The sequence below is a fragment of the Saccopteryx leptura genome, chromosome 2 (assembly GCF_036850995.1).
Source record: "Saccopteryx leptura isolate mSacLep1 chromosome 2, mSacLep1_pri_phased_curated, whole genome shotgun sequence".
Classification (NCBI taxonomy): Eukaryota; Metazoa; Chordata; class Mammalia; order Chiroptera; family Emballonuridae; genus Saccopteryx; species Saccopteryx leptura.
Genome location: NC_089504.1, coordinates 117,321,134 through 117,343,367, shown reverse-complemented (window position 1 = coordinate 117,343,367; position 22,234 = coordinate 117,321,134). Strand labels below are relative to the sequence as shown.

At 43.2% G+C, this 22,234-nt stretch overlaps 1 pseudogene; it reads right to left on the bottom strand.

The window, feature by feature from the left end:
- Positions 1 to 20,275: 20,275 nt before the first annotated feature.
- Positions 20,276 to 21,857, bottom strand: LOC136393096 (catalase pseudogene; annotated as a pseudogene).
- Between the last annotated feature and the right edge of the window lie 377 nt (positions 21,858 to 22,234).

The window sequence follows — 22,234 nt, the reverse complement described above, 5'->3', positions numbered from 1 at the left end:
TACTGGGAAATAGTCCCCCCCCCTTTTTTTTTTTTTTGCTTCTGTGTCACAAGGATTTTAACTTTTTATTATTGTGCAATGATAGTGACATTATGATGGAAAGATTTTGACTTTGGTTATAAGAAGTGGAAGAAGTAAATAAACAGTTACGTTTATAACACATTTGCTAATTCTCACTCCACTGGAAATCATTCTTTCCTGACAGTAATTTTCAGTTCTACATGCTAAAAAACTCATTTTTTATAAAAATGAAGCTTCAGACAGCTTAACCATCAAGGTTTAAAAAAAAAGGTCTCAGGAACATGGAGATGGGAATTTTTTTTTTCCTATCTCAAATCTTCCTTTTGAGGCAAACCGATCTTAGCCATTAAAATGGACTAAAAAGACGTACATTCATCATCAAAGAACAGGTCATCAATGACATTCATGCTACTCTAGCACCATTAGGTTAAAAATGACTGCATTGTTTCCAGCCTCGCTAATAGTTTTAATGATGTCCTCATTTTTCTTTCAAACTTATACAGTCAATTTTTCTATGATAGAGATGCCTTCCATGGAAATTTTCAGCTTGGAGCAGGAGACAGCCATTTCTTTACATAGGTTTCCCCTCCCCCCCCAAAAAAAAGCATTTGAAAAATTTGTTTCTATTGTTGCATGAGTTTTCAGATTAAAAAAAAAGTTAGAAAATACAATGAGAACAGACATATATATTGTAATATAGAATATGTAATATCTTCAGACTCTGTTATGTATAGTACAGAGATAAAAGAAGCACATTATAGAAGCAGACCCTGCAGCATTCTTCAAATTTAGTTTATGCCACAACAAAGTGTTGCTATAGAAACATTAAATCCCAACAGAATTCCTGGAAGCTAAATATGTGCATGCAGACTTGCTTCCAGAGGCTGACTTGGTTGCTTGTTAAATATAACTTGGCATTTATTCTATAGGAGATTTTTATCTCAAAACTTACTATGATAACAACCCGGGACTCTGAGTACAGTGCTCGCAGTGGAAAGGAAAGTAGTAATGTAGGGCAGGCAAAGTAAGTTTAGAGTTGTGAGCACATGAAAGTGTTTATTCTTGTATTATTATAGTCATAACCTGCATGTGTTTTCCATACAAACAACTGTAAACCTACTTTTGACCCATGCCAGTATGATAAGAATGGCTAGTTTGAGACGTCTAGGATTTTGGGTTCGGCGCCTGTCCGTCTGGTCGCTTTTCTCTTCCCTCATTAACACTCTTTATAAAGGAGTAGCTCTCAAATAAGATTAACCCGTAGTGACCAAATGATGAGAAATCACTCTGTTAATAAAATTGTTCATCCACGTTAAGCAGGGTAAGGTTTTCCGAGTACTAGTGGGAGAAATCACGTTTTTTTCCTATAGACAGTTCGGGGCTTTCTTTAAGAGTAATTTCCCCTTAGTATAAATAATTATACAGGAATTTGCTCTCAGAAAACAGACTAATTATTTAGGAAGCAGCTAAATGAGTTCTTTAAAAATGTCTAAAAATGTTCTTGCTTCTTTTCCAATCTTTTCCGATCAAACTGACAGCTTTTCTTTTTCTTTTTCTTTTATTTTTAATCCCCTTAAATAGTGAATGCAAACCAGTGCATTGGAACTCACCAAGTTACCGCTGGCCTTAGTTTAGGATAGATTCAAATCATACAGAAGATTTGTTCCCTAGTCATTAAAAGGCATCTGTCAGATATTTTCACACACAGACACCACCCACTTCTCTTTCTCCTCTCATCCTGCTGCTAGACCCATTGGACCATTTTAACCGCAGTGGGAGAACACCAGTGCATCTCCACTTGGGCATTTTTCCTCGGGCTGTGAGCTCAGCTTTTCATGGAGATAATAACTTTCTTCTTTGCTGGCCCTTCTTCACAATAACTGCAAGACATCCAACTTTTAACAAACGTATATGAATACAGCAGGAGGTAATGTCTCTTGTGCCCTTAAAAAAAGGGTTGGGAAGCCTCACTCCTGAAGGGTTGGGCTGTATATAGTGACTTCCTTCCAAAAGCACAGTGTGGGAGGAGGGGACAATAGAGTGACTTTGTAGTTGAGAAAGTTGATAAACTCTACTTCCAACCAGGTAATCAAGGCAAACATCAATAGCCATAAATCACATTAATATGTACCTTTGATATGATGTGAGGAAAATGGCACTTCAGTCATGTGATCTTCTTTCCCCAAACCCATAACCTTAGACTAATCACAAGAAGGTCAGACAAATCCCAACAGTGGGGCATCCCATGATATGCCTGACCAGCACTCCCCAAAACTGTCAAGGTCACCCGCAGAGAAAGTCTGAGAAATGAGAATGTGATGTGGGACCCTGGAACAGAAGTACATTAGGTGACAAATAAGGAAATCTGAGGAATTATGGACTTTAGTCAATAAATAACGTATCAGTGTTTGTTCATGAATTGTAATAAATACTTATGTAAGATTTAATAATAACAAAACTGTGTGCCAGCTGGCAATGCTCTGTACTATTTGCTCAATTTTGTTGTCGATTTAAGACTTTTCTGTAAATAAACTCTATTCACAAAAATAAGGGGGAGATGGGAAAGGCTGAGGAGCTTGGGGGCTCATGAGGTACACAGAGCTCTGAGCCCAGAGGATTTGGTAGCTTACCCACCAATGCCCAGCTAGTAAATGGCAGAGTCTAGATTTGAACTCAGGCTGTTTGATTTCATTCAGGTATGAATCACTGCTTTTGGACATTCAAAATTTCTGAACTATGTATGGCAGACCTGGTTGAGCCTCAGCGTCAGGAGGTTTACAGTTCTTGGGTTTGGCTACAGAGAAAGGTCACTAAAAGTCCATGACATGTAGCAATTTATATGATAATACTGCTGAGATGTGGACCCGAATCACTCTGCTGTGCAGCTGGATGGTGGGGTTCTGCTTAATATAGTCAGTTATTTTGAGCGCTCTTAGTTCTAACCCCTGCAGACCTGTATCCTCAGATCTAACCTCCTTGGCTGCAGTATTCAGCAGTCCTTGGTGAGTTTCTCCTGCGTGGAAGGGCTCAGGAGTAATACTGATAGGAAATATGTGGCTTTCTTAGCTTGGTGCTTAGTGAACAGTTCCCATAGTATTTACTGCACTGTTATTACATAGATATGAGTTCTAATTGAATGTATCAACAAATGCTTTTCCTATATGCTGGAATGGTTTGCCCAGGCCAGTCTGGCTTAGGACTGTTATGTCCCCATAATTATTAGCAGTGCCCTCTTTTACTCTCAAAAGTACCCCAGTTTGAATGACACCTTATACCACCACCATATCTATAATCTGCCACTCCCAAGCTAAAATTTCTAGAGACCACACCAATTGCTATTCTAATATGGTGGTAACAGCTGGGGCCTCTTGTTCATCTGAGAAAAATAAATATGAGTGATTGTAAAATGAATCATGATTTTCAGGATTGTGATTATTCACTCATTCTACACGGGTCATAGTTTTCCAACTTTGACTAATTTGAATGGTATTAATTTTGCAATCCGAGTGTAACAACTGCACAAAGCACATTTATGAGAAAGGAAATCTACTTCGTGACCATTACCTAAACTCCCAGAACTAGGCAGTTGCCCTTAAGAAGTGACAGATGGCATCACCCTCTGTGGGGATGGTCAGCACGGTCACATGTGACGCTGCACTGAGCACCGCGCACCGACAGCCAGCCTGTTGGAGCAGGGCCAAGAGCAGAAAATGCTTTAGTTCAATTCTAATTGTCTTAAGTTTTTTGCAGCTCTTATACTTGGCATACATCCTAAATTTTATTTCTGGACGAATAGACCTTGTGTTACACTGAGTACACAGAATTGGTAGTGCTGCGTATTACCTGTCGCCTGGACGTCTTCTGTAGTTCTTTGCATTTCTCTTCCACCTAGTCATTCCCCCTGTGTATCTCTTTATCATTTGCACGGTTAAGAAACTCACTGAAAATTGTGGGTTTCACTTCCAAAATCTCTTACGCTAAACACCAGCTATTCATTCTTATGATTTGAGATTATAATTCTCAAGAATTTTAATAATTGTTGCAGCATTCTTTTCTCCCATGGTCATAAATTTGTAACAGCCTCCAAGAAATCCAAATATGCACTCAATTCTAAGCTTCAACTGAGGCTCTTGGTAGTGTTTTGGCTTCTGTGTGGTGAAGGCCACTGCTGTTGACTGTGGTCAAACTAATTGTAAAATGTAGACCAGACCCCTGGCACTCAGTAGGTTGGAGCATCATCCCAGCACACCCAAGGTTGCAGGTTTGATCCCTAGCCAGGGCACATACAATAATCAAACAGTAAATGCATAAATAACTGGAACAAAAGATTGATGTTTTTCTCTCTCTCCAAAATCAATAAATAACAATTTTTAAAAATATGTAGACTAGACCAAGATCTGGAGACAGATGCTGCTGATAGTTGTACAATAATGTGAATGCACTTATTGCCACTGAACTGTACACTTGAAGTGGTTAAAATGGCAAATTTCGTGTTGTGGATATTTTACCACATGTATATAGAAGCACGGGGAGACGTGTGTATGTAAAAGTACAGCCAAGAATGAGAGAAGAGCAGCAGGTCCTGGGGACGCACTCGCCCTCTGTTAGGTGGTCTGAACGTGCAGTGAGCTTTTTGAAAGATTTGTATGAATGCTATCTTACGGGCCAAACAAATTATTGGTTGTAAAAGACAAAAGTGGACAGGTACCATCCTAAAGATGCAACCAGGTAGTAAATACATTTATTTACTCAACAAATATTTATTGCAGTCTCACCATCATATTTCATCAGATCTAAGACAATAAATATTAAGCCAGTTATGGAGTACACATGTGTTTATTAAGTGACTCTCTATTTGTTCTGTATCTGAAATACTTAACTATTTAAAAGCTCTAAGGCTGTCACACACACCTTGAGTCCTGGTATGACATAAATTTACTTCATTTACATAGAACCCAAACAGGAAAGGTGTATAGAAGATCAAAAAGAAGCTAACAATAGAACCAAGCTCTACTGCAGAAGGGAGGACGGTTGGGTGGGTAGGGGAGGAAGAGCAGTTCACAATTAGTCTACATACTATGGCAGGGGTCTCCAAACTTTTTACACAGGGGCCAGTTCACTGTCCCTTAGACCATTGGAGGGCCAGACTATAAAAAAAACTATGAGCAAATCCCTATGCACACTGCACATAACTTATTTTAAAGTAAAAAAACAAAACGGGAACAAATACAATATTTAAAATAAAGAACAAGTAAATTTAAATCAACAAACTGACCAGTATTTCAGTGGGAACTATGGGCCTGCTTTTGGCTAATGAGATGGTCAATGTGTTCCTCTCACTGACCACCAATGAAAGAGGTGCCCCTTCTGGAAGTGCGGTGGGGGCCGGATAAATGGCCTCAGGGGGCCGCATGCGGCCCATGGGCTGTAGTTTGGGGACCCCTGTACTATGGAGTCTGGGAGAGGAAGAAGGACCCATAATTAATAGGATTAGACAGAGGATCAGGTTTATAAAAAAATAATTGCAACAGCCCTTTAAGGAATGCCATTGAGATGAAATATTTTAAAGGGTATCATTCATTTGGAATTGTTTGGGAAAAATTTTGAGAGGAATTTCAAATGAAGAACCTTGCTGTGATTGTTGCTTTAAACACCATTTTTGTTTTACAAATTACATGGCATTTAACAGACAACTGAAGAAACATGATCCAACTGTATTATTCTGTTATCCCACGTTTTAACAGTTCCATATGTTTAACATCGTCGGCTGATTTCTTTAGAAACAATTAAAAATCTTGCCAGACACACAAGGAGAAAGCATGTGAGCGTGTTTTCTGCTTGCTGGTGACATTGCATCCCCTCCCCATCCCTTTCGTCTCTAACAAATCACTCAGCCTGCTGGAGCAGGATCCCTCAAAGGCTGGGAAGTGACAGCCCTTGTCTGAGACATCCTCTCCAACCACAACCCAGATTGGGCTTTTAGGCAAACAATAATGCAGAAAAAGATATGAATTTGTTTCTGTGGCACCAAATGTCAGCATTGAGAAATGGTGCCAGTGTGGAAAACAGCTGGTGGGGGTTTTGAAATGCAGAGCACCACTCAGGGTAAAGGAATTGGTGAGAAACTGATAGAATGTGAACCCAGTTTGGAGGATTATTGGCCAGAATAGGCTGCATTTTACTGCAGTGACATCCATCCCCAAATCCTAGTGGCTTATGATCACAAAGCTTCATTTCTCACTCATGCCATCAGTTGGGGTGGCAGCAGGTGCAACTCACTGCCAGAGTCACTCTGAGCCTCAGGCTGACAGAGAAGGAGTCATCTGGAAAGTTATTAATCAACATGGCAGAGGGGAAAGACAGTAGGCTAGGTTTGTTACATACACTGTCTCATACAACCTACCAATCGTCCAATGAGATAGATATAATATCTCTATTTTATAGATGAAGAAATGAGTTTAGAATAGTTGAGGAACTTATTGAAAATTACTGCCAAGTGGGTGGCAGAAGGAACATTCCGTTCTAGGTCTGTCAAATATGGCAGGCAGGCCCTATGATAACCCTCAATAACCCCCACAGCCTGGCATTCACATCCTTGGGTAAACCCTCCCCTTGAGAGTGGACTGGACCTAGTGACTTGCTTGCAGTAACATTAGACAAAGGTGATAGAATGGTGTTTCCAGGATTAGGTTACAAGGGACAGTAACTTCCACCCTATTAGCAGCCTCTCTCCATTGACTCTTTCCGTTGCTATCTTTGATGAAGCAAGTTGCTACGTTAGATAAGCCTACATGGCAAGCAACTGAGGGAAACCTCTGTCCAACCCCCTAAAGGAAGTGAATCTTGCCAACAGCCATGTGAATGATATTGGAAGCTGATTCTTTCCCAGTTGGGCCTTCAGATGAGACCTCAGCCCTGTCAACACCTTAACTGTAACCTTATGAGATACACTAAAGTAGAGAATTCAGCTGAGCCTTGTGCAAATTACTAATGCACAGAAACTTTGAGATAATAAACATTGTGTTGTTTTAGGCCACTCAGTTTGTGGCGATTTGTCACACAGGAATAGAGCTTATGCTCTTTCCACTGTATCAATCAGCCTCTTTTTTACAGATTGTACCACCCAAACCTCTTCTACCTTTTACATTCCTTTTTTGTTTGGTGACATCCTATCTATCTAATCTCCTAAACCATGAATCTAGAATCCTAATCCCATGCACTCCATTACCTTCCATGTAGAACAAGTGACTAAGTCTTGTAGACAGTAGATCCTATACACCTCAAAACTCCTTGTTTCTCTCTCATCCCACTGTTTAAATTAGGCCAAAGTCATCTCTTGCTTAGGCTTGTTTTATGGCTCCTGAATGGTGACTCCTGCCTTTAGACTTTTCCCCCTCCGCTTCATCTTCAAACATGTCACTGTTTTCCCCACTGCTTCTAAAATAAGCCTACACTCTATAACATCTTTGCAGGACATTGTAATTGATGATATTTTGCTACAGACTTCCTGTTACCTCCAGACCCTTCCTCCCACTCATGCCCCAGATAAATTGTTCTGTATAACACTGCTTTAAGGAAGAATTGTGAGACTGAAGCAGGAAAACAGAGTCATCAGAAGCTCAGCCTTTACATCCCAAGAATGTGGATGGACCAAAGCCTTTAAGGATATAAGGCATACATTTTACACCGTGCAGTTTTTGAAAGATACACGATCAGTCACAGTCTCCCCCCGCCCCCAGACTAGATAAAGGTTGTGTGAGCTAGGACACAGGAAGGGTGCAGGGAAAGCATGAGACTTAAGAGATCTGTGTCCCTGAGGAAGAGCTCTGCTTCCCCGCTTGCTCTCCCCATCCCAGGCCTGAAGAGAGAAACAGCAGAAACCCAAGGTGGGCTTGGGGGATCAGAAAACAGAGAGCATGCACCTGGCTTCCAGAGCTGGGGAGAGGGGACAAGCCTAGGACAAGCCTAACAGAGCTCCCTGGCACTGAGCCTCACTTTTGAGCAGTAGAGAGCCAGCTGAGTGAGGCGCCCCGGAGGACAGACAGGGGGCCATCTGAGTAGACTCTTACTAGGAGGCCAGATGGGAAGGAGAGCATCTTGGAGGATGCCAGCAATAGACAGATGGAGATGAAAGACTACCGCTTTCCCTTCCTCGACTCTCTATTAATATTTCAGCACTTCGGAAGCCCGCACATTTAGACATAACCTAGGGGTGGGGGGAAGGCCTTCAATTAATGGAGATTTAACATCTGTTCCTAGGCAAGAGACAGATTTGAAAAACCGGTTTCACCCTTTCAACAATATTCCTTCTTAAATTCTTTTCACTTCTCCCCCTGCTTGGAGACAAAGCATTTGACAAACCAAGTGTCATCCTAAAAGATGGTGCTTTGGAAGAACATTTTTCTTGAGCATTGCAGGATGACTAGAGAAGACTCCACAGCGCCGCCCTGAGGCTCAGCCCCAGACCCCCTCCCTGCTCCGGCCCCTGTCACAGTCCTCCCAGCTCTTATTTCCCATGGAGCTGTCCTCCCACATCCCTCACCTAACTGCTCCTCCTCTGGCCTCGAGGCCTTTCTCCATGAATTCAACACCAGGAACCTACAGATTCCCAGAAAGAAGCACATCCAGGGCTGGGATTTAGCCAGTTCGCGCTGGTTCAGCAGAAACAATACCTATATTTTTTGTTGAGTTTGGCGAACGGTTGTTAAAATGCCCTTGTAATTAGGGTTCTCTCTAAAGTGGGCACCCGGACAGTCGCCCAATATGGAAATCATAAATTTACATTCCTTACTCCTTTTTAATGTTCATCAGCATAGTAGCGTATCCTAAGTGCCCATAGTAATGTTCATTCCATCCACAGATGAAAAAAAACTGCAAGTGAAGATGCCAATTAAGAAGCAATATGGGCCCTGGCCGGTTGGCTCAGTGGTAGAGCGTCGGCCTGGCGTGCAGAAGTCCCGGGTTTGATTCCCGGCCAGGGCACACAGGAGAAGCACCCATCTGCTTCTCCACCCCTCCCCCTCTCCTTCCTCTCTGTCTCTCTCTTCCCCTCCCGCAGCCAAGGCTCCATTGGAGCAAGGATGGCCGGGGCGCTGGGGATGGCTCCTTGGCCTCTGCCCCAGGCGCTAGAGTGGCTCTGGTCGCGACAGAGCGATGCCCCGGAGGGGCAGAGCATCGCCCCCTGGTGGAAAGAGCGTCGCCCCCTGGTGGGCGTGCCAGGTGGATCCCGGTCGGGCGCATGCGGGAGTCTGTCTGACTGTCTCTCCCCATTTCCAGCTTCAGAAAAATACAAAGAAAAAAAAAAAGAAAAAAAAAGCAATATGGAAGTATCTTAAATAAAAGTTTTATTGTTTTTTGTCAGGTATTATTTAATATTTTTCATTAATATTTTAAAACTCTTTCTTATAATCTAGTTTTGTGTACCTCTTTTATTGTTCTTATTTAAGTGTTAAATGCATGAAATAATAAACTACCTTTCAGTATATTGTTTTATATACTTAAAATGGTCATTAGGGCAGAGAACCGGTTGTTAAATTACTTGTATCCCACCTCTGAGCACGTCCATGAAAATAACTTATGTTCACCCTCTACTTGTCTCTTGTACTTGATGCAAGGGACAGAGGGAGAAGAGGATACTCAGACTTCCTTCTGTTTTTCTTTTTCACCCCTCACTGCAAACCCCTCCATTGCCCACACTGGAATGACAAGCCAGACCTTCCCTGTAAGTGACCTCAACTCCTGGCCCCCCACTGGACTTTTGTAAGAATCTAGACTTAGGAGAGGAAGAATAAGTTTTCTGGATTTGGAAGATTACAGCCTTTAGGAACTCGTGTCTCTCAGTGTTTAGGTTTGATTACATGTCCAGAAGTGAGGGACAGAAAGGCTTACGCACTTAGAAAATAGACCAAAACAAAACAAAACCCCAAAACCCAAGCCAGATAACTTTAGAAGCTTATTCCTGATGCTTCTCATTACATCATCCAACACAGACCCGGACCCTTTTTGTAGAAGAAGAGAATGATGGAAACATCAATTCTTTATAATACCATATAATCAACAAGCACAGTTTTGGGGAGACAGCTGATGTTTGAGTTTTGGTCTGGTCCTAACAGGTATTCAGATGCTTGTATAATTACAAACCATAATTATAAACCTCTCCACAAAGGAAATGGTGAAGAACAAAATCAACACTTAGGTTTGTTGTTGGTTTTGCATGCACACGTGCATAGGCAAGGGTGTGCATGTGTGTGCATGTGTGTGTGTGTGTGTGTGTGTCTGTTCCCATGAACTAAGGAAGCCTAACAGCAAAACAGCATTTCCTTTTTGAGCTCAATCTGCATCTCTGTTATTTCCATCTCTTGCTCATTGTCACTCTTCAGAAGTCCAAAAGAAATCTGTTCTCTTTTCTACAAGCAGCCCTTGAAGGTGTACAAAAATAGATGCCGTGTCCTCAATATTTCCTCCCAACTTCATCTTCCCACAGCATGCTTTTGGATGTAGGGGAGGACAGTATGACTTAAAGGGGATATATCAGAATTATGTAGGGGCATTATTCCATTTGTTGTTGGTGAACTTTTGATTTGGAACCTTAAATGATACTGAAGGAGAACACGAGGTGTTTTTTTTAATGTTTATCAAAAAGAACCATACATTGTAAATGACCTTCTCTGAAAGATGACAGGAGGGATAACGAAGGATCCCACTTCTTTTTCCCCCAGATTTCTGTCCACAGAGGCAAAAAAAAAATTCAAGACTTACTCAGCTATATATCTACAAAGACCAAAAAAAAAAAAAAATGAGGAGAAGCATTGTGAGAGATTTTGAAATGGGAAAACGGTTACTGGATATCCTTTGTGGAGCGCCCAGGAATCACCAGACGCCATGCATGCGTGCTCAGAGAACTGATAGTAATGCAGACAATTCTTGTCACAGAAATGCAAGCTGTGTCCAGTGAAATGCAATTGATATTACTCTCTGGGTTTGCCCTGCTCTGCTAGTTTGTATCTATTTATAATTTTTTCCCAGATTCCTTATCAGTCCATGTATATGTGCTACTTTAAGTTCTCCCTTGAAAGAAAGGTTATAACACTTTCCTGATTTCCTCATTAATTAATGAGTTAGGTAAAATCCTTGACATGTGTTTATTTTTTATTTGGATACAAATCACAATTGTAGCTTATGTTGAAAATTATCTTTTGGCAGTAATTTTCTAATAACTCACCCATCTCCTCATCCATCTTTTGGCTCCTGAATTCTTTATATTGCTCACATTTTATACCTATGAAAGCACTCGATGGGGGAAAAAGAGTTGGCTAGAAATACATGACAAAGATTTATTTAAGAGTCTTCGAGTTTGCAAATTGGGAACACAGGTAGGCAAAACCCCAAAACTGTTCCAAAGAAGAAAGAAAAGTTAAGAGTTCTTGTAAGTCTGACCAGGCAGTGGCGCAGTGGATACAGCATCAGACTGGGAAGCGGAGGACCCAGGTTAGAAACCTCAAGGTCACTGGCTTGAGCGTGGGATCATAGACATGACCCCATGGTCTCTGGCTTGAGCCCAAAGGTCACTGGCTTGAGCAAGGGGTCACTTGCTCTGCTGTAGCCCCCCAGTCAAGGCACATATGAGAAAGCAATCAATGAACAACTAAGGTGCTGTAATGAAGAATTGATGTTTCTCGTCTCTCTCCCTTCCTGTCTGTCTGTCCCTATCTGTCTCTCTCTCTCTGACTCTCTCTTTGTGTCTCTGTCAAAAAAAAAAAGTTCTTATAATAAAAGGTATATTCTTGACAATTATCAGTTCTGTATTCTTAGCCTTAGTGTTGGTCCAGGACAGTTATCAATCAGATGTCAGACAGTCTGCATGATGATGCCAGTTGGTCTGGAACATGGGTACCAGAGGTCTGGTCATGACTAGCGGCCTGATGTCAGGTGGTCCTGATATGTGAGTCTCTTGGGGGGTAATCAGAGGGTTATCTGGAGGTCTGATGTGTGCCCAATTATTGACACACAACAACTCGATATGTATCCAGGCATTGATGTGGGACTGGAAAGCACAAAATTTGAGATCAAAGTACAATAAGAACAGAAACATTTCCTCATGTCTCAACCTTCATAATGTTAACAATTGTAGCAGCTGGGTTAAACCGACACCATTTCATATATTCCCTATCTTTATTCTTCCCTCACATGTCTAATCCCAATACAATGACTATCATCATGGACTTTGGACCCAGGGTACCTGAGCTTAAAAATCCAGAACCTTAGCCAAGTTACTTGACCGCTGTGTGCCTCAGTTTCCTCATATGTAAACTGAGGGTACCTCACAGGGTTTTGTAGAAAATAAATAAGTTACATATATCATGCATCTAGGAAAGTTCTGTCACCTTTATCCCTTCCTGGCTACAAGGAGAGAGATACCACCCTTTTCCCTGGGACCTGCTCATTCTTACAGGGCCTGACACTGTGGCTGCCTTCCCAGTCACGTCCAGGAGTGGAAACCAATTTCGAATTTCGGACTCCTTTGCTATCATTACTTTCTAAATTTCCCCTCTGTCCGAATATTGTTATCAAGTAAGGATTTACATTATAATTTCTTTGTATGAGAGAGCTCAACTTTTTTTTAACAAAATGAATCTATCAAATCACCACCCACCCTCACAATAGTCCTTCTGTTGGATCAAATGCACTTACTACATTTACTTACTCTGAACATTGCATTGTGGCCTCTACCAGGAGCCTCCACTCAAGCTGACAGGAACATTTGCCCATAAATTTGGAGAAACCATATTGTCTTTTCAGTGTAAGATTAGGGAATTCACTGAATAGGTCTTTGTGGGGAGGAGGAAAAGGAGGTTTGGTTTGGCTTCCTTAATCTGTTTGTGAACCACACAACGGCTTCTTCAGAATTGGGCTGTTAGATTCAAGTTTCCAATGAAAGGTTGTTCTGGAATAGTATTTCAAGTCTGTGATCCCAGTTTGGTCAGTCAGGATGGGTTTGGTGTTGTTGCTATAACAAATAGTCCCCAAACCTCAGTGCCTGGAACAGCAAAGGTTAATTTCTAGCTCGTACTCCATGGCCAGTGTGTGCTGATACTGCCCCATGGCATGCCTGCCCCAGGACACAGGCTAACAGAAGCACTAACATTTAAGATGTCTCCAGACTCTCACCAAAATAAAAAGATCACAGAAAATTGCCAAGTGGATCTTAAATATTTTCCCCCAAAGTGACTAAAATCACTGCCACTTTCCTTTCATTGGCCAGAGCATGTTTCGTGGCCATATTTAACTTCAAATTTGGGGAGTGTGCCCCTCCCACGTGTCCAGAGCAGAAGGGAACTGGACACCAGATACTGATGGACATGGTAATACTAACCACGCCAGTTATGGCTCCCAAGCCTTGATTGAGTCACTGCCTTGGTTCTGATCCATTAGCTTTGCTGTCAGCATAAGAATAGGATTTAATTCCATTTCACTTGGCCTTACTTCTAACTTGAAAACATTCCTAATATTATCTAAAATCTGTGCATAAGAACAGAGCTTTTCAAAAGTACAAATTTGCCCCTTCAAACTTCAGGCTTTTTTTAAACAGGTGGCTTCGGGATTACCAAGAGGAAGCTTGTTTTTCCAACCAAGTTTCCGCTCTCCCAGCCCCCACCTGGGTCTAATTGTAAAATGCATCTGCATGTTTTAAAAGCTCATTATGTAAATGCATCCGAGTCCATATCCATCAACAGATAATTGAGAAGACTATATACATATTTATGAGTTTGCTTAATATCACTTTAATGAGTAGGTTTACTAGAAATACCAAATCAAAGAGGCCAGAAGAAAAATGATCATCCCAAAGATGAACACAAGTTTTCAGCAGTTCTTGGCAGCCAAGAGCTGTCAGATTTCCCATTAGCCCACTATAAATGACAGGAAGAAGCTGGGGAAAGAGGAAAATAACATCACTCAAATCAGACTTTACTTCTTGTTTCAAACACAAGCTATTCCAGGAGCCAAAGTCTCTTGTTTCTACCACCTGTTAAAGCAAGACCACTGCGGGGCTGGGGTCAGAAGTCTCACATGGCAGCCCCCAGCTGGTTCAAAAATGCAGAGACTGAGCTCATATGAGCCCTTTGTGCAAATTAGATAAAGGTGTCCCCTCAGAGAAGAGGAAAACTCAGGTCTCCCTCTAGCCAGTAGAGCCCTGCAGGTTTAACAAGGAGAAGGTGCTTTGTGCAAAGGCATAAACAACCTTGCTCCGGGCGACTGAAGCCTAGTGACATGACCCATAGTGTGTGGAGCATGCCTGGAATTGGACCTTTACTGCCCTGACTGCCAGGCCCCTTTGTACAGACATAATCTGCACAACCACAGCAGCAGCCTGTCTAGGAAACTCCATGGGAGTGATTCTCACCAAGAGCTGGCTTAAGTCTATGGGGACAGGGGACTCTCCCTCATCCTACTTACCAACTTGTCTCTTCAGTTACCTCAATTGGTGGCTCAAGGCCACCTATCAGGTCTCTTTATGGCACCATCTTTAATTGCTCACACACATGCCATTGGCCAGAACGCACCATATGGCTCCACCAAATTACCAACAGAGCTGGGAAATGTAGTGTTGCTGGGTGACCAGGAGGAAAAGGCAACCGGTTTCTTGACCACATAGCATTGTCTCCCACAGTCTACTCATCTGTTCACCATCTGTCCATCCATTTCGTATTATGTTCCTCACATAGAAAGCATAGACCTTATCCTAAGTGAGATAATCCAAAGACCATACAATGACTGCACAGCTCCAAGCCTGGGATCTCAATGGTGTTGTGCAGTCCTCTTCATTTGGCCAGATGTGGTTCCCTATCACCTGGCGGCCTGTAGACTACAAGGCAGTTATCTGGCCATACCATTCCCTATACATTGGTGGAGTAGAAATGGGATAGCCAAAACTAAAATCCACATTCCATAAAGAAAAGAATGGGAGAAGCAACCCTTGCCCATAGCAATGCCCTCCCTTGTTCCCAATCTCCAAGCATCTGTAGATCTGACAATCCCATGTGTCATGTCTGGGTTATTCCACAGTGCACAGGGAACTCTCTATTGTCCTGGTGAAACCCCAGAAACCTCTGAAAGATTGCCTTGAACCTGCCTATCTTGACTCATTGCACAGATATTTCTTCTGCTTTAATGCCTTACTGGCTTAGGGATTTCTGTAGTCTTCCCACCCCCTAGAAATGAGGCTCAGGTCCCTTTCTGCTCTTGGTTCCCCAATCTTTTCCAGAGATGCCATCATTTAACATCAACCAACTCCCTTCCTCCCACGACTCTATTTAAGGGAAAGGGCACAACAGTATCTAAGACTTAGCTGTCTGATACACTAGCCACTAGCCATGTGTGGCCATTCAAATTCAAACTGGATAAAACATACTAAATTTGTTATACCATCCATATCACTAGTGCTCAGTAGCATGTGTGTTTACTATAACACTTCCATCATCCTGGAAAGCTCTGTTGGACAACACAGGCCTAGGATCTCCTCCACGCTTGGCCTTCCCGTCCTCCTCATCTCAGAATCTAGCTCTGGCCTGGAGGTGAAGCCCCACTCTTACATGATCCTACAATCTTACAACCCTCCTGCCTTATATCCAGGCCTATGTAGTAACACCCCAAAGCCAAGAACTGCCTGTTCCGTTCTCTGTGTTCTACTGAGTCATCTCTTCTCTGAAGCCTGAAGGGTGGCATATCTTTGTTACCAATAGAGTGACCAGCTGTTTCCATTTGCCAGGACCAGGAAGACTTCTGGGACATAAGACTTTTGGTTTGAAAGTCTGGAAGGTCTCAGACAATCCAGGACAAGCTGGTGACTTTGGTTAAAAAAGAACCGCAGGCTATCAAAGACTGAGAAAAAAATACCAGCCTTTGTATCTCAAAATTTATTTCAGACTCTGTAACTAATATTAATCTGATGAGGATTTCAGTTTAACCTTCACAGTTAGAGTTGGATATTATATTTCTTCTCTTTCTAACATACCTGATCTCCGGTCCTGTGACTTCCACGTATTTTGTTGATTCCACCTAGAACTTAGATGTGCAGCATCATGTCACCTTTCCCACATCACTAGGGGAACTGTCTGGGTGTCTGACAGTTCACGCTGTTTTTCAAGGGATGCTATTGCAGGGCAAACAGCGAGGGCCAGCTCCAAAGGACCACTCTGGGCATTACATTAAGACCCTCAGTGGATTGGGAATAGTTACCTTTTAGCCCATTTCTAACTCACACAGTGACAGTTTCAAACACAGAAGCTATTGGAGAGCTCAGCTGTAAGAGAAGGGACTGCTGTGAACTGCTGTCACTTGTCCCCTTTCATCCTCTTCCTGACTTATTCCTGCCCTGGCTTATTAGTTTGCATGAATTGTCTAAAAATACCTTGGTAGCAGCAGCTCAGAGCGTTAAGGAAAGAAAGGGGTCATTTAGTTAGAAGACAAATGTTCTTTCACTCAGTTCCTTTCTTTCCTCAATGTGGTTCGAAGCTGAGGAGACACCAGCTTAAGTTGTATCAGAGATGGAGCCACAGATCTGATTTGTGCTGTTCTCTGCTCCTGAGAAGTCCACCTCCCTTTATCCTTCACTTGTAGGATCCAGGGCCAGGACAGCCTCATCCAGGACGCTGGTCCTGACTTAGGCTGGTCGTCTCATCCTTTGCAACTGCCCAGATGACAGAAGATTAAAAAATATATATACAGGCTTATTATATAACTTCACCCCAGACCCGAATCAAAATCTTGAGAGGAGGATGCCAAAAATGTGCTTTTAAAACAAATACTCCAGGTACTGTTTTTTTTCCTGTGACAGAGACAGAGAGAGGGACAGATAGGGACAGACAAACAGGAAGGGAGAGAGAGATGAGATCAATTAATTCTTAGTTGCAGCTCCTTAGTTGTTCATCTCCTGCCCTCTTATATGTGCCTCGATGAAGGGGGGGTGGACTTCAGCAGAGCGAGTGAACCCCCACTCAAGCCAGTGACCTTGGGCTTCCAGCCAGCAACCCCTGGGCTCAAGCCAGTGACCATGGGGTCATATCTATGAGCCCACACTCAAGCCAGCAACCCTGCGCTCAAGGTGGCGACCTCAGGGTTTTGAACCTGGGTCTACCATGTCCCATTTTGATGCTCTATCCACTGTATCACCATCTGGTCAGGCTCCAGGTACTTCTTAAAAAAAATTATATTGATATATGCTACATGCCATAAAATTCAGCCATTTTAATTTTGAAATTTTTATTTATTGATTTTTAAAGAAAGAAAGAGAAAGAAAACCGTCGATTTGTTGTTTCACTTATTAACACATTCACTGGTTGATTCTTGAATGTGCCCTGACCAGAGATCAAACCTGCCACCTTGGCGTACTAGGATGATGCTCTAACCAACTGCACTACTTGGCCAGGGCTAATTCACCCATTTAAAGTGTATAATTCGATGGCTTTTATCATAATTCACAGGTCTGTGCAACCATCACCACAGTGAAACTCCATATCCTTTAGTTATTGCTCCTCAGACACAGGCAATCACTAATCTCTTTCTGTTTCTAAAGATTTACCCACTCTGGACATTTCATATAAATGGAAGCACATGATATGTGGTCCTTCATGACTGGCTTCTTTTACTTAGCATTATGTTTTCAAGGTCTATCCATGTTACAGCATGAATTAGTACTTAACTTCTTTTTATGCCTGAATAATATTTCATGGTCTGGATATACCATCCTTTGTTTTCCCATTCATCAGTTAATGGATATTTGGGTTGTCCTACCACTTACATTCACTATTTTGCATAATACTATCAACACTTGGATACAACTTTTTGTGTGACGTGTGTCTTCAATTCTCTTGGCTGTATGTCTAAGAATGTAACCACGGGCTACAGAGTAATTCTGTGTCTCACCTTTTGAGGAACTGTCAGACTGTTTTCCACAGGGACTGCACCAGCTTCCACTCCCACCTGCAGAGTACAAGGGTTCCAATCGCTCCACATCCTCACCAACAATTGTTATCACCCGCCTCTGTTTATTCATCCCATCCTAGTCCGCACAAAGTGATACCTCATTTTTGTTTTGATTTGTAGTCCCCTGGTGGCTAATAATGCAGATGCTTGAGAACCTTTGGTATCCTGCCCCATGGCAGAGTGGTGGGGTTACCTGCCTCGTGGCCCCTGCTTGATGGTGGGCTTGCAGAAGGCCTGGGGTACGTTGCATGGCTGCCTAGCTCCCCTGCAGTGATTGTTCAGTGCCTGGTACACTGTAGGTGCTCCATAAATAAGAACCAATGTCTACGAGGGCTTGTGCTGTGTCAGGCATAGGTTACATACATTAATTCAGTTCATCATTACAACAACCCCATGAGGTAGAGACTATCACTACAACCATTTTACAAATGAGGAAACTGAGGCATAGAAAGTTTAAATAACCTGCCCATATTTGAACTCAGCTTACTTGATGCCAGACTCGACTGCCTCCTGCAATAAATATCTATGGAATAAATAAATAAATAAATAAATAAATAAATAAATAAATAAATAAATTTGAAACTCTGGAAAAAGGAGGCAACAAGCGGCAGAGGCGGAGCTCACACCACCACCCACTCGACTGAACAGCCATCTTTCAGGAAGAACAGCACTAGGCATTTGCGCTTCCTTGTTCTGCAAATGACATCATGATGCTTCACAAGAAAAAAGTTCCTAATGAAGAACATAGAGATTTTCACAGGCTTGAATTTTTAAAACCAGATAGTCACCAACCCTGAGTCCCCAAGCCCATCAGATAGTATTTATGGTGGAGAGTGAAAACAGAGACTCATTCTCCGGCACCAACTCGGATGAATCTGTGCTCTCCAGGCATGCCAAGGATGCACTGGCAGTGAGGCCAATGGGTAGAAAGAAATCTTACTCCCTCTGAATTGAGCTGTTCCATTTCAAATGTCTCCTCTTGAGAGTAAACATTGCTGAACATCAGCTTCTAATTTCCAACACAATTCTGTACCTTCTGTACGGAGCAAACCCTTCCACATATCCTCCCAAGAAGGGCTGCTGCACACCTGTATCACAGCCTTGGGCTACTTAGGAAAAGGTACTTTTTCAGTCTGAGCCAGGCTGCCTGCAGAGTTGGTCCGCCAGGATGCATGGGTCGGTAAGCCACGCATGGGCCTCATTTCAGCCCACGCCAACCCACTTGGCTGGGCACCCTTGTGCAGTGCCCAACCTGAACAACCATATACGGCAGCCCTGATACCGAGTGTCCTACATTCCAAAGAGTAGGTAACTCTCTGTATGCTAAAATGTCTAACCCTAGCAAATATGGTAAGCTTGGTGATAGTGAGCCACTTATTGTAAATCAAATAATGGGTATTTGAAACCTCATAGCTCTTTATAATCCAGATGAGAGAAATAACAGTTGGAGCCAGCAATAAATGACTGATAGAGCCTTCGTCTGACATAATGGGATATAGAAGCCCACTAAACCCAGGCTTACAGAATCCAAGCCAAAGCCACAATTCAAAGCCAAACTCATTCATCTTTGCTTCAGTGCCTAATTCAGAAAGCCAGAGTGCCCCTGGAGTCCCGAACAACAGAATACAGTACCAACTAAGATCCGAAGCTTTGCGGCTCAGGACTGCAGGCAACCTGCTGAACCACGGAGCCAGGCCAACGTCCAGCAACACGTCCTGCTTCGTAGGCAGTTAACAGAGCTGTCTATGACACAAGCTTTGTGAAGTGGTCCCGATGAAGTCCCGGCCAACAGCCAACACCCCCTCCAAATAGTGTCTCCCTGAAAAGCAGGTCCAGGACGCCGGCCAGGGGGAGCAGGAGTGGGTGAGGGCTGTTCTGGCTTTACTTTCTTTGATCCCGTCCCCCTACCTCCTCCCCTTCCCCCTCTGACAGCTGTCCATCTGTTCCCTGTGACCCTGCCTCTGTTTCTATTTTGTTCTTCAGTTTAGATTACACATATAAGTAAGATCATATGGTATCTGTGTTTGTTTTTTTTTAATGATATACATGTTTCTTTTAAATGATTGTTAAGCCCTAACCTTCATTTCCCTTAGGGAAATAGCATTAAAGCCATTATTACATTATTAGATATAGAAACCTGGATCATCATTTTAAAGACTTGCGTTCACACATCTAACATAGGCAAATCTATCCAGCAGTAACTGGATTCCATGTGTGAATCCCATGCTTTGCTTCACAGGCAGAGAGCAACGCGGCAACAGGGCCCTGACCCTCACAGGTCAGAGTTCTCCCTTGTAGCCGAGTGAGACCCACACGACACAGAGGTACGAGTCACGTTCTCGGGTTACTCTGCATTGTATTCGTTCAAAAGAGCCCGAACACGGGTCCCACAGTCAGGATGGACATCACTAAAGTTCCTGACCGCTTTCTTCTGGATGAAAAGCTGTGCGTCTCAGGTGGCTGGCAATGTCCTCACAGGCGTCTCTGCTCTTCATCCAGTACTTTTGTAGTGAACGTCTGCCCCTTAGAGCTGTTGCCGTCGTTGGCAGTGCAGTAAGCGTTGCACATCTCCAGAGCGCAGGTGCTGTGTTCCGGGCATAATCCTGTTGTTGTTCTGGATCTCTGAAGTGGTTGGGGTAGTAATTAGGGGCACCACCCTGGTTGTCGAGAATGCATATGGGGCTGTCACGCTGGTAGTTGGCCACTCGAGCATGGAAGAGGGAGTTTACAGGTATCTGAAGATAGCTGGGCCCCAGGCGGTGATGGTGAGTGTCAGGACAGGACAAAAGACAGCTATGAGGCATACTCTCAGGGCCTGGCTTGATGCCAGGTGGCATGTTGCTCAGGACAAAGGCCAACTGTTCACTTACTCAGCAAAATGATTAACTGGATTCTGATTTAAGACCAGTTTCCCAACTGGGATAAGAGGCTAGTCATTGTGAGGCCTAACCTTGGTAACATCAAATGGATTAAACGGAAAATTTTCTGCCTCACTAAATGTCATAACCTAGATGTAAAAAGTCCAGGAGGGATAGTTGCCTGTAGCGATGGCTTTAAAAAGCTCCCCATGGCCGTAGTCAGGATCTTCCTGGGCAAGTTTTGCTGCATCTTCAACTGAAAGGTTTTTGATGCCCTGGTCAGTCTTATAATGGAATTTTCAATAAACTGCCTTGTCATTCACACTGACCAGCTTGGAAGTATGCGATCCATGTCCACTCACGTGCTTGTGTCCAGCTGGAGTCCCTGATCCCTGAGTAAGCAGGCAGCCTGATGCAGAGACTCAGGACATAGGTTCCAGAAGTCCCACAGGATGTCAGGATCCTTCAGGTGCCCCTGAGGCTCCCTCTTGTGGCCGTGAGTGAAGGACGGTAACAATATGGCATCCCTGATGAAGAAAATGGGGGTGTTATTCCCAGCAAGACCCCCATTACCATCCTCTGTGTAAAATTTCACTGAAAACTTACAGGGGTCATGACCTGTGTCAGCTGAGCCCGATTCTCCAGCAACAGTGGGGAATCAAACTGCAAGGCGATTGGCTCCTCTTTCCAATATGCTCAAACACATTTGCCCTGGAGTATCTGGCAATGTCATGTGTGACCTCAAAGTAGCCCAAAGTCCCTGCCCCGTTAGCATGCACAGCTCTCAGGAATTTGCTCCTGGTCAGAGTGACCCACTTTGTCAGTGAAAACCACATCCTGAACCACAAGGGGCCCCCGGGGCCCTGCTGTCAGAGTATTAAGCTTGTCTCCCTTTGCATGACCAGCCCCGGTGGTGAGAACTTCGGGTTTCTGCATGTCCTGCTGCTCCTTCCAAAGCTTCATCTGGTGGTGGGCTGGATCCCAGCTGTCTACCATGGTGTCAGATGTGGATTGGGGAATAATACTGCAGGTGGCCTCGGTTCACGCATCTCTGCCTTCAGCAGGCCAATGCCTCTAAGGCCCCGAGATGAAGTAGATGACTTCAGATTTAGCCAATGAGCTCAACTGCAATAATATGTTTAATCCCTCACATTTGTTTTTCAGTGAGCCTCTATCAATCCTCTCATCAATAGGGGCAGTTCATTTCCCCTCACCTTGAATCTGGGCAGGCAGTTTGACTTGCTTTGATCAACAGAATACAGTAGAAGAAATATTCTGAGATGTCAAAGCCCAACATTTAAGAGAACTAGCAGTGTCCACTTTTCATGTAATTAATCTGATTACTCTGAGACTGCCATGCTGTGAGGAAGTTC